Raw genomic sequence first — 14622 nt, 5'->3', positions numbered from 1 at the left:
GGTCACGGGTCATCGTTTTTCATCAGAAAAATAATTTTTTGGACTGTAGAAAAATTGATTCAAAATGTCATTTGGAATGTGCCTCATGTTGAAGAACTACTTTTTAAAGCCCCAATGTGACCAAAATTGCCATTATTACAGACTTTTTCTCCTATTCAGAAGCTTCTATTTCGACCAATTTCAGGCATTAAAGTGACTCTAAACACACTTGTTTGTGTTCCAAAAGTGATACTTTACATGGAATAGTCATTTGCAGTCAAAAAATTAAACATAAAAAAATTTCCATTTCTGACCATCTGGAGAAATTTCGACAGGTCCCGGGTCATCGTTTTTCATCAGAAAATGGATTTTTTGGACTGTAGAAAAATTGATTCAAAATGTCATTTGGAGTGTGCCTCATGTTGAATAACTCCTTTTAAAGCATCAATGTGACCAAAATTGCCTTATTACAGACATTTTCTCCTATTCAGAAACTTCTATTTCGGCCTATTTCAGGCATTAAAGTGACTCTAAACACACTTGTTTTTGTTCCAAAAGTGATAATTTACATGGAATAGTCATTTGCAGTCAAAAAATTAAACATTAAAAAATTTCCATTTCTGACCATCTGGAGAAATTTCGACAGGTCACGGGTCATCGTTTTTCATCAGAAAATTGATTTTTTGGACTGTAGAAAAATTGATTCAAAATGTCATTTGGAATGTGCCTCATGTTGAAGAACTACTTTTTAAAGCCCCAATGTGACCAAAATTGCCATTATTACAGACTTTTTCTCCTATTCAGAAGCTTCTATTTCGACCAATTTCAGGCATTAAAGTGACTCTAAACACACTTGTTTTTGTTCTAAAAGTGATAATTTACATTGAATAGTCATTTGCAGTCAAAAAATTAAACTTTAAAAAATTTCCATTTCTGACCATCTGGAGAAATTTCGACAGGTCACGGGTCATCGTTTTTCGTCAGAAAATTGATTTTTTTGGACTGTAGAAAAATTGATTCAAAATGTCATTTGGAATGTGCCTCATGTTGAAGAACTATTTTTTAAAGCCTCAATGTGACCAAAATTGCCATTATTATAGACTTTTTCTCCTATTCAGAAGCTTCTATTTCGACCAATTTAAGGCATTACAGTGACTCTAAACACACTTGTTTTTGTTCCAAAAGTGATAATTTACATGGAATAGTCATTTGCAGTCAAAAAATTCAACATAAAAAATTTCCATTTCTGACCATCTGGAGAAATTTCGACAGGTCACGGGTCATCGTTTTTCATCAGAAAATTTATTTTTTTGACTGTAGAAAATTGATTCAAAATGTCATTTGGAATATGCCTCATGTTGAAGAACTACTTTTTAAAGCCCCAATGTGACCAAAATTGCCATTATTACAGACTTTTTCTCCTATTCAGAAGCTTCTATTTCGACCAATTTCAGGCATTAAAGTGACTCTAAACACACTTGTTTTTGTTCCAAAAGTGATACTTTACATGGAATAGTCATTTGCAGTCAAAAAATTAAACATTAAAAAATTTCCATTTCTGACCATCTGGAGAAATTTCGACAGGTCACGGGTCATCGTTTTTCATCAGAAAATTGATTTTTGGGACTGTAGAAAAATTGATTCAAAATGTCATTTGGAATGTGCCTCATGTTGTAGCACTACTTTTTAAAGCCCCAACGTGACCAAAATTGCCATTATTACAGACTTTTTCTCCTATTCAGAAGCTTCTATTTCGACCAATTTAAGGCATTAAAGTGACTCTAAACACACTTGTTTTTGTTCCAAAAGTGATAATTTACATGGAATAGTCATTTGCAGTCAAAAAATTAAACATAAAAAATTTTCCATTTCTGACCATCTGGAGGATTTTCGACAGGTCCCGGGTCATCGTTTTTCATCAGAAAATTGATTTTTTGGACTGTAGAAAAATTTATTCAAAATGTCATTTGGATTGTGCCTCATGTTGAATAACTACTTTTTAAAGCCTCAATGTGACCAAAATTGCCTTATTACAGACTTTTTCTCCTATTCAGAAGCTTCTATTTCGACCAATTTAAGGCATTACAGTGTCTCTAAACACACTTGTTTTTGTTCCAAAAGTGATAATTTACATGGAACAGTCATTTGCAGTCAAAAAACTTAAACATAAAAAAATTTCCATTTCTGACCATCTGGAGAAATTTCGACAGGTCACGGGTCATCGTTTTTCATCAGAAAATTAATTTTTTGGACTGTAGAAAAATTGATTCAAAATGTCATTTGGAATGTGCCTCATGTTGAAGAACTACTTTTTAAAGCCCCAATGTGACCAAAATTGCCATTATTACAGACTTTTTCTCCTATTCAGAAGCTTCTGTTTCGACCAATTTCAGGCATTAAAGTGACTCTAAACACACTTGTTTTTGTTCCAAAAGTGATACTTTACATGGAATAGTCATTTGCAGTCAAAAAATTAAACATTAAAAAATTTCCATTTCTGACCATCTGGAGAAATTTCGACAGGTCCCGGGTCATCGTTTTTCATCAGAAAATTGATTTTTGGGACTGTAGAAAAATTGATTCAAAATGTCATTTGGAGTGTGCCTCATGTTGAATAACTCCTTTTAAAGCATCAATGTGACCAAAATTGCCTTATTACAGACATTTTCTCCTATTCAGAAGCTTCTATTTCGACCAATTTAAGGCATTAAAGTGACTCTAAACACACTTGTTTTTGTTCCAAAAGTGATAATTTACATGGAATAGTTATTTGCAGTCAAAAAATTAAACTTAAAAAAAATTCCCTTTCTGACCATCTGGAGAAATTTCCACAGGTCACGGGTCATCGTTTTTCAACAGAAAATTGATTTTTTGGACTGTAGAAAAATGTATTCAAAATGTCATTTGCATTGTGCCTCATGTTGAATAACTACTTTTTAAAGCCTCAATGTGACCAAAATTGCCTTATACAGACATTTTCTCCTATTCAGAAGCTTCTATTTTGACCAATTTCAGGCATTAAAGTGACTCTAAACACACTTGTTTTTGTTCCAAAAGTGATAATTTACATTGAATAGTCATTTGAAGTCGAAAAATTAAACTTTAAAAAATTTCCATTTCTGACCATCTGGAGAAATTTCGACAGGTCACGGGTCATCGTTTTTCATCAGAAAATTGATTTTTTGGACTGTAGAAAAATTGACTCCAAATGTCATTTGGAATGTGCCTCACGTTGAATAACTACTTTTTAAAGTCTCAATGTGACCAAAATTACCATTATTACAGACTTTTTCACCTATTCAGAAGCTTCTATTTCGACCAATTTCAGGCATTAAAGTGACTCTAAACACACTTGTTTTTGTTCCAAAAGTGATAATTTACATGGAATAGTCATTTGCAGTCAAACAATTAAACTTTAAAAAATTTCCATTTCTGACCATCTGGAGAAATTTCGACAGGTCACGGGTCATCGTTTTTCGTCAGAAAATTTATTTTTTGGACTGTAGAAAAATTGATTCAAAATGTCATTTGGAATGTGCCTCATGTTGAAGAACTATTTTTTAAAGCCTCAATGTGACCAAAATTGCCATTATTACAGACTTTTTCTCCTATTCAGAAGCTTCTATTTCGACGAATTTAAGGCATTACAGTGACTCTAAACACACTTGTTTTGTTGCAAAAGTGATAATTTACATGGAATAGTCATTTGCAGTCAAAAAATTAAACATAAAAAAATTTCCATTTCTGACCATCTGGAGAAATTTCGACAGGTCCCGGGTCATCGTTTTTCATCAGAAAATTGATTTTTTGGACTGTAGAAAAATTGATTCAAAATGTCATTTGGATTGTGCCTCATGTTGAATAACTACTTTTTAAAGCCTCAATGTGACCAAAATTGCCCTATTACAGACATTTTCTCCTATTCAGAAGCTTCTATTTCGACCAATTTCAGGCATTAAAGTGACTCTAAACACACTTGTTTTTGTTCCAAAAGTGATAATTTACATGGAATAGTCATTTGCAGTCAAAAAATTAAACTTTAAAAAATTTTCATTTCTGACCATCTGGAGAAATTTCGACAGGTCACGGGTCATCGTTTTTCATCAGAAAATTGATTTTTTGGACTGTAGAAAAATTGATTCAAAATGTCATTTGGAATGTGCCTCATGTTGAAGAACTATTTTTTAAAGCCTCATTATGACCAAAATTGCCATTATTACAGACTTTTTCTCCTATTCAGAAGCTTCTATTTCGACCAATTTAAGGCATTACAGTGACTCTAAACACACTTGTTTTTGTTCCAAAAGTGATAATTTACATGGAATAGTCATTTGCAGTCAAAAAATTAAACATAAAAAAATTTCCATTTCTGACCATCTGGAGAAATTTCGACAGGTCCCGGGTCATCGTTTTTCATCAGAAAATTGATTTTTTGTACTGTAGAAAAATTGATTCAAAATGTCATTCGGATTGTGCCTCATGTTGAATAACTACTTTTTAAAGCCTCAATGTGACCAAAATTGCCTTATTACAGACATTTTCTCCTATTCAGAAGCTTCTATTTCGACCAATTTCAGGCATTAAAGTGATTCTAAACACACTTGTTTTTGTTCCAAATGTGATAATTTACATTGAATAGTCATTTGCAGTCAAAAAATTAAACATTAAAAAATTTCCATTTCTGACCATCTGGAGAAATTTCGACAGGTCCCGGGTCATCGTTTTTCATCAGAAAATTGATTTTTGGGACTGTAGAAAAATTGATTCAAAATGTCATTTGGAGTGTGCCTCATGTTGAATAACTCCTTTTAAAGCATCAATGTGACCAAAATTGCCTTATTACAGACATTTTCTCCTATTCAGAAACTTCTATTTCGGCCTATTTCAGGCATTAAAGTGACTCTAAACACACTTGTTTTTGTTACTAAAGTGATAATTTACATGGAATAGTCATTTGCAGTCAAAAAATTAAACATTAAAAAATTTCCATTTCTGACCATCTGGAGAAATTTTGACAGGTCACAGGTCATCGTTTTTCATCAGAAAATTGATTTTTTGGACTGTAGAAAAATTGATTCAAAATGTCATTTGGAATGTGCCTCATGTTGAAGAACTATTTTTTAAAGCCTCAATGTGACCAAAATTGCCATTATTACAGACTTTTTCTCCTATTCAGAAGCTTCTATTTCGACCAATTTAAGGCATTACAGTGACTCTAAACACACTTGTTTTTGTTGCAAAAGTGATAATTTACATGGAATAGTCATTTGCAGTCAAAAAATTAAACATTAAAAAATGTCCATTTCTGACCATCTGGAGAAATTTCGAGAGGTCAGGGGTCATCGTTTTTCATCAGAAAATTGATTTTTTGGACTGTAGAAAAATTGATTCAAAATGTCATTTGGAATGTGCCTCATGTTGAAGAACTACTTTTTAAAGCCCCAATGTGACCAAAATTGCCATTATTACAGACTTTTTCTCCTATTCAGAAGCTTCTATTTCGACCAATTTAAGGCATTAAAGTGACTCTAAACACACTTGTTTTTGTTCCAAAAGTGATAATTTACATGGAATAGTTATTTGCAGTCAAAAAATTAAACTTAAAAAAAATTCCCTTTCTGACCATCTGGAGAAATTTCCACAGGTCACGGGTCATCGTTTTTCAACAGAAAATTGATTTTTTGGACTGTAGAAAAATTTATTCAAAATGTCATTTGGATTGTGCCTCATGTTGAATAACTACTTTTTAAAGCCTCAATGTGACCAAAATTGCCTTATACAGACATTTTCTCCTATTCAGAAGCTTCTATTTTGACCAATTTCAGGCATTAAAGTGACTCTAAACACACTTGTTTTTGTTCCAAAAGTGATAATTTACATTGAATAGTCATTTGAAGTCGAAAAATTAAACTTTAAAAAATTTCCATTTCTGACCATCTGGAGAAATTTCGACAGGTCACGGGTCATCGTTTTTCATCAGAAAATTGATTTTTTGGACTGTAGAAAAATTGACTCCAAATGTCATTTGGAATGTGCCTCACGTTGAATAACTACTTTTTAAAGTCTCAATGTGACCAAAATTACCATTATTACAGACTTTTTCACCTATTCAGAAGCTTCTATTTCGACCAATTTCAGGCATTAAAGTGACTCTAAACACACTTGTTTTTGTTCCAAAAGTGATAATTTACATGGAATAGTCATTTGCAGTCAAACAATTAAACTTTAAAAAATTTCCATTTCTGACCATCTGGAGAAATTTCGACAGGTCACGGGTCATCGTTTTTCGTCAGAAAATTTATTTTTTGGACTGTAGAAAAATTGATTCAAAATGTCATTTGGAATGTGCCTCATGTTGAAGAACTATTTTTTAAAGCCTCAATGTGACCAAAATTGCCATTATTACAGACTTTTTCTCCTATTCAGAAGCTTCTATTTCGATGAATTTAAGGCATTACAGTGACTCTAAACACACTTGTTTTGTTGCAAAAGTGATAATTTACATGGAATAGTCATTTGCAGTCAAAAAATTAAACATAAAAAAATTTCCATTTCTGACCATCTGGAGAAATTTCGACAGGTCCCGGGTCATCGTTTTTCATCAGAAAATTTATTTTTTGGACTGTAGAAAAATTGATTCAAAATGTCATTTGGATTGTGCCTCATGTTGAATAACTACTTTTTAAAGCCTCAATGTGACCAAAATTGCCCTATTACAGACATTTTCTCCTATTCAGAAGCTTCTATTTCGACCAATTTCAGGCATTAAAGTGACTCTAAACACACTTGTTTTTGTTCCAAAAGTGATAATTTACATGGAATAGTCATTTGCAGTCAAAAAATTAAACTTTAAAAAATTTCCATTTCTGACCATCTGGAGAAATTTCGACAGGTCACGGGTCATCGTTTTTCATCAGAAAATTGATTTTTTGGACTGTAGAAAAATTGATTCAAAATGTCATTTGGAATGTGCCTCATGTTGAAGAACTATTTTTTAAAGCCTCATTATGACCAAAATTGCCATTATTACAGACTTTTTCTCCTATTCAGAAGCTTCTATTTCGACCAATTTAAGGCATTACAGTGACTCTAAACACACTTGTTTTTGTTCCAAAAGTGATAATTTACATGGAATAGTCATTTGCAGTCAAAAAATTAAACATAAAAAAATTTCCATTTCTGACCATCTGGAGAAATTTCGACAGGTCCCGGGTCATCGTTTTTCATCAGAAAATTGATTTTTTGTACTGTAGAAAAATTGATTCAAAATGTCATTCGGATTGTGCCTCATGTTGAATAACTACTTTTTAAAGCCTCAATGTGACCAAAATTGCCTTATTACAGACATTTTCTCCTATTCAGAAGCTTCTATTTCGACCAATTTCAGGCATTAAAGTGATTCTAAACACACTTGTTTTTGTTCCAAATGTGATAATTTACATTGAATAGTCATTTGCAGTCGAAAAATTAAACTTTAAAAAATTTCCATTTCTGACCATCTGGAGAAATTTCGACAGGTCACGGGTCATCGTTTTTCATCAGAAAATTGATTTTTTGGACTGTAGAAAAATTGATTCAAAATGTCATTTGGAATGTGCCTCACGTTGAATAACTACTTTTTAAAGCCTCAATGTGACCAAAATTACCATTATTACAGACTTTTTCTCCTATTCAGAAGCTTCTATTTCGACCAATTTCAGGCATTAAAGTGACTCTAAACACACTTGTTTTTGTTCCAAAAGTGATAATTTACATGGAATAGTCATTTGCAGTCAAAAAATTAAACTTTAAAAATTTTCCATTTCTGACCATCTGGAGAAATTTCGACAGGTCACGGGTCATCGTTTTTCATCAGAAAATTGATTTTTTGGACTGTAGAAAAATTGATTCAAAATGTCATTTGGAATGTGCCTCATGTTGAAGAACTATTTTTTAAAGCCTCATTATGACCAAAATTGCCATTATTACAGACTTTTTCTCCTATTCAGAAGCTTCTATTTCGACCAATTTAAGGCATTACAGTGACTCTAAACACACTTGTTTTTGTTCCAAAAGTGATAATTTACATGGAATAGTCATTTGCAGTCAAATAATTAAACATAAAAAAATTTCCATTTCTGACCATCTGGAGAAATTTCGACAGGTCCCGGGTCATCGTTTTTCATCAGAAAATTGATTTTTTGTACTGTAGAAAAATTGATTCAAAATGTCATTCGGATTGTGCCTCATGTTGAATAACTACTTTTTAAAGCCTCAATGTGACCAAAATTGCCTTATTACAGACATTTTCTCCTATTCAGAAGCTTCTATTTCGACCAATTTCAGGCATTAAAGTGATTCTAAACACACTTGTTTTTGTTCCAAATGTGATAATTTACATTGAATAGTCATTTGCAGTCGAAAAATTAAACTTTAAAAAATTTCCATTTCTGACCATCTGGAGAAATTTCGACAGGTCACGGGTCATCGTTTTTCATCAGAAAATTGATTTTTTGGACTGTAGAAAAATTGATTCAAAATGTCATTTGGAATGTGCCTCACGTTGAATAACTACTTTTTAAAGCCTCAATGTGACCAAAATTACCATTATTACAGACTTTTTCTCCTATTCAGAAGCTTCTATTTCGACCAATTTCAGGCATTAAAGTGACTCTAAACACACTTGTTTTTGTTCCAAAAGTGATAATTTACATGGAATAGTCATTTGCAGTCAAAAAATAAACTTTAAAAAATTTCCATTTCTGACCATCTGGAGAAATTTCGACAGGTCACGGGTCATCGTCTTTCGTCAGAAAATTTATTTTTTGGACTGTAGAAAAATTGATTCAAAATGTCATTTGGAATGTGCCTCATGTTGAAGAACTATTTTTTAAAGCCTCAATGTGACCAAAATTGCCATTATTACAGACTTTTTCTCCTATTCAGAAGCTTCTATTTCGACAAATTTAAGGCATTACAGTGACTCTAAACACACTTGTTTTGTTGCAAAAGTGATAATTTACATGGAATAGTCATTTGCAGTCAAAAAATTAAACATAAAAAAATTTCCATTTCTGACCATCTGGAGAAATTTCGACAGGTCCCGGGTCATCGTTTTTCATCAGAAAATTGATTTTTTGGACTGTAGAAAAATTGATTCAAAATGTCATTTGGATTGTGCCTCATGTTGAATAACTACTTTTTAAAGCCTCAATGTGACCAAAATTGCCTTATTACAGACATTTTCTCCTATTCAGAAGCTTCTATTTCGACCAATTTCAGGCATTAAAGTGACTCTAAACACACTTGTTTTTGTTCCAAAAGTGATAATTTACATTGAATAGTCATTTGCAGTCGAAAAATTAAACTTTAAAAAATTTCCATTTCTGACCATCTGGAGAAATTTCGACAGGTCACGGGTCATCGTTTTTCATCAGAAAATTGATTTTTTGGACTGTAGAAAAATTGATTCAAAATGTCCTTTGGATTGTGCCTCACGTTGAATAACTACTTTTTAAAGCTCAATGTGACCAAAATTGCCTTATTACAGACATTTTCTCCTATTCAGAAGCTTCTATTTCGGCCTATTTTAGGCATTAAAGTGACTCTAAACACACTTGTTTTTGTTCCAAAAGTGATAATCTACATGGAATAGTCATTTGCAGTCAAAAAAACGAAACATTAAAAAGTTTCCATTTCGGACCATCTGGAGAAATTTCGACAGGTCCCGGGTCATCGTTTTTCATCAGAAAATGGATTTTTTGGACTGTAGAAAAATTGATTCAAAATGTCATTTGGAGTGTGCCTCATGTTGAATAACTCCTTTTAAAGCATCAATGTGACCAAAATTGCCTTATTACAGACATTTTCTCCTATTCAGAAACTTCTATTTCGGCCTATTTCAGGCATTAAAGTGACTCTAAACACACTTGTTTTTGTTCCAAAAGTGATAATTTACATGGAATAGTCATTTGCAGTCAAAAAATTAAACATTAAAAAATTTCCATTTCTGACCATCTGGAGAAATTTCGACAGGTCACAGGTCATCGTTTTTCATCAGAAAATTGATTTTTTGGACTGTAGAAAAATTGATTCAAAATGTCATTTGGAATGTGTCTCATGTTGAAGAACTACTTTTTAAAGCCCCAATGTGACCAAAATTGCCATTATTACAGACTTTTTCTCCTATTCAGAAGCTTCTATTTCGACCAATTTCAGGCATTAAAGTGACTCTAAACACACTTGTTTTTGTTCTAAAAGTGATAATTTACATTGAATAGTCATTTGCAGTCAAAAAATTAAACTTTAAAAAATTTCCATTTCTGACCATCTGGAGAAATTTCGACAGGTCACGGGTCATCGTTTTTCGTCAGAAAATTGATTTTTTGGACTGTAGAAAAATTGATTCAAAATGTCATTTGGAATGTGCCTCATGTTGAAGAACTATTTTTTAAAGCCTCAATGTGACCAAAATTGCCATTATTACAGACTTTTTCTCCTATTCAGAAGCTTCTATTTCGACCAATTTAAGGCATTACAGTGACTCTAAACACACTTGTTTTTGTTCCAAAAGTGATAATTTACATGGAATAGTTATTTGCAGTCAAAAAATTAAACTTAAAAAAAATTCCCTTTCTGACCATCTGGAGAAATTTCCACAGGTCACGGGTCATCGTTTTTCAACAGAAAATTGATTTTTTGGACTGTAGAAAAATTTATTCAAAATGTCATTTGGATTGTGCCTCATGTTGAATAACTACTTTTTAAAGCCTCAATGTGACCAAAATTGCCTTATTACAGACATTTTCTCCTATTCAGAAGCTTCTATTTTGACCAATTTCAGGCATTAAAGTGACTCTAAACACACTTGTTTTTGTTCCAAAAGTGATAATTTACATTGAATAGTCATTTGAAGTCGAAAAATTAAACTTTAAAAAATTTCCATTTCTGACCATCTGGAGAAATTTCGACAGGTCACGGGTCATCGTTTTTCATCAGAAAATTGATTTTTTGGACTGTTGAAAAATTGATTCAAAATGTCATTTGGAATGTGCCTCATGTTGAAGAACTACTTTTTTAAAGCCTTAATGTGACCAAAATTGCCATTATTACAGACTTTTTCTCCTATTCAGAAGCTTCTATTTCGACCAATTTAAGGCATTACAGTGACTCTAAACACACTTGTTTTTGTTCCAAAAGTGATAATTTACATGGAATAGTCATTTGCAGTCAAAAAATTAAACATAAAAAAATTTCCATTTCTGACCATCTGGAGAAATTTCGACAGGTCCCGGGTCATCGTTTTTCATCAGAAAATTGATTTTTTGTACTGTAGAAAAATTGATTCAAAATGTCATTCGGATTGTGCCTCATGTTGAATAACTACTTTTTAAAGCCTCAATGTGACCAAAATTGCCTTATTACAGACATTTTCTCCTATTCAGAAGCTTCTATTTCGACCAATTTCAGGCATTAAAGTGATTCTAAACACACTTGTTTTTGTTCCAAATGTGATAATTTACATTGAATAGTCATTTGCAGTCGAAAAATTAAACTTTAAAAAATTTCCATTTCTGACCATCTGGAGAAATTTCGACAGGTCACGGGTCATCGTTTTTCATCAGAAAATTGATTTTTTGGACTGTAGAAAAATTGATTCAAAATGTCATTTGGAATGTGCCTCACGTTGAATAACTACTTTTTAAAGCCTCAATGTGACCAAAATTACCATTATTACAGACTTTTTCTCCTATTCAGAAGCTTCTATTTCGACCAATTTCAGGCATTAAAGTGACTCTAAACACACTTGTTTTTGTTCCAAAAGTGATAATTTACATGGAATAGTCATTTGCAGTCAAAAAATTAAACTTTAAAAAATTTCCATTTCTGACCATCTGGAGAAATTTCGGCAGGTCACGGGTCATCGTTTTTCATCAGAAAATTGATTTTTTGGACTGTAGAAAAATTGATTCAAAATGTAATTTGGAATGTGCCTCATGTTGAAGAACTATTTTTTAAAGCCTCATTATGACCAAAATTGCCATTATTACAGACTTTTTCTCCTATTCAGAAGCTTCTATTTCGACCAATTTAAGGCATTACAGTGACTCTAAACACACTTGTTTTTGTTCCAAAAGTGATAATTTACATGGAATAGTCATTTGCAGTCAAAAAATTAAACATAAAAAAATTTCCATTTCTGACCATCTGGAGAAATTTCGACAGGTCCCGGGTCATCGTTTTTCATCAGAAAATTGATTTTTTGTACTGTAGAAAAATTGATTCAAAATGTCATTCGACTTGTGCCTCATGTTGAATAACTACTTTTTAAAGCCTCAATGTGACCAAAATTGCCTTATTACAGACATTTTCTCCTATTCAGAAGCTTCTATTTCGACCAATTTCAGGCATTAAAGTGATTCTAAACACACTTGTTTTTGTTCCAAATGTGATAATTTACATTGAATAGTCATTTGCAGTCGAAAAATTAAACTTTAAAAAATTTCCATTTCTGACCATCTGGAGAAATTTCGACAGGTCACGGGTCATCGTTTTTCATCAGAAAATTGATTTTTTGGACTGTAGAAAAATTGATTCAAAATGTCATTTGGAATGTGCCTCACGTTGAATAACTACTTTTTAAAGCCTCAATGTGACCAAAATTACCATTATTACAGACTTTTTCTCCTATTCAGAAGCTTCTATTTCGACCAATTTCAGGCATTAAAGTGACTCTAAACACACTTGTTTTTGTTCCAAAAGTGATAATTTACATGGAATAGTCATTTGCAGTCAAAAAATTAAACTTTAAAAAATTTCCATTTCTGACCATCTGGAGAAATTTCGACAGGTCACGGGTCATCGTTTTTCATCAGAAAATTGATTTTTTGGACTGTAGAAAAATTGATTCAAAATGTCATTTGGAATGTGCCTCATGTTGAAGAACTATTTTTTAAAGCCTCATTATGACCAAAATTGCCATTATTACAGACTTTTTCTCCTATTCAGAAGCTTCTATTTCGACAAATTTAAGGCATTACAGTGACTCTAAACACACTTGTTTTGTTGCAAAAGTGATAATTTACATGGAATAGTCATTTGCAGTCAAAAAATTAAACATAAAAAAATTTCCATTTCTGACCATCTGGAGAAATTTCGACAGGTCCCGGGTCATCGTTTTTCATTAGAAAATTGATTTTTTGGACTGTAGAAAAATTGATTCAAAATGTCATTTGGATTGTGCCTCATGTTGAATAACTACTTTTTAAAGCCTCAATGTGACTAAAATTGCCTTATTACAGACATTTTCTCCTATTCAGAAGCTTCTATTTCGACCAATTTCAGGCATTAAAGTGACTCTAAACACACTTGTTTTTGTTCCAAAAGTGATAATTTACATTGAATAGTCATTTGCAGTCGAAAAATTAAACTTTAAAAAATTTCCATTTCTGACCATCTGGAGAAATTTCGACAGGTCACGGGTCATCGTTTTTCATCAGAAAATTGATTTTTTGGACTGTAGAAAAATTGATTCAAAATGTCCTTTGGATTGTGCCTCACGTTGAATAACTACTTTTTAAAGCCTCAATGTGACCAAAATTACCATTATTACAGACTTTTTCTCCTATTCAGAAGCTTCTATTTCGACCAATTTCAGGCAATAAAGTGACTCTAAACACACTTGTTTTTGTTCCAAAAGTGATAATTTACATTGAATAGTCATTTGCAGTCGAAAAATTAAACTTTAAAAAATTTCCATTTCTGACCATCTGGAGAAATTTCGACAGGTCACGGATCATCGTTTTTCATCAGAAAATTGATTTTTTGGACTGTAGAAAAATTGATTCAAAATGTCATTTGGAATGTGCCTCATGTTGAAGAACTATTTTTTAAAGCCTCATTATGACCAAAATTGCCATTATTACAGACTTTTTCTCCTATTCAGAAGCTTCTATTTCGACCAATTTAAGGCATTACAGTGACTCTAAACACACTTGTTTTTGTTCCAAAAGTGATAATTTACATGGAATAGTCATTTGCAGTCAAAAAATTAAACATAAAAAAATTTACATTTCTGACCATCTGGAGAAATTTCGACAGGTCCCGCGTCATCGTTTTTCATCAGAAAATTGATTTTTTGTACTGTAGAAAAATTGATTCAAAATGTCATTCGGATTGTGCCTCATGTTGAATAATTACTTTTTAAAGCCTCAATGTGACCAAAATTGCCTTATAACAGACATTTTCTCCTATTCAGAAGCTTCTATTTCGACCAATTTCAGGCATTAAAGTGACTCTAAACACACTTGTTTTTGTTCCAAATGTGATAATTTACATTGAATAGTCATTTGCAGTCGAAAAATTAAACTTTAAAAAATTTCCATTTCTGACCATCTGGAGAAATTTCGACAGGTCACGGGTCATCGTTTTTCATCAGAAAATTGATTTTTTGGACTGTAGAAAAATTGATTCAAAATGTCATTTGGAATGTGCCTCACGTTGAATAACTACTTTTTAAAGCCTCAATGTGACCAAAATTACCATTATTACAGACTTTTTCTCCTATTCAGAAGCTTCTATTTCGACCAATTTCAGGCATTAAAGTGACTCTAAACACACGTGTTTTTGTTCCAAAAGTGATAATTTACATGGAATAGTCATTTG

This window comes from Triturus cristatus, chromosome 10, assembly GCF_964204655.1.
Source record: "Triturus cristatus chromosome 10, aTriCri1.1, whole genome shotgun sequence".
Taxonomy (NCBI): Eukaryota; Metazoa; Chordata; class Amphibia; order Caudata; family Salamandridae; genus Triturus; species Triturus cristatus.
Note: the sequence above shows the minus strand (reverse complement) of the source record.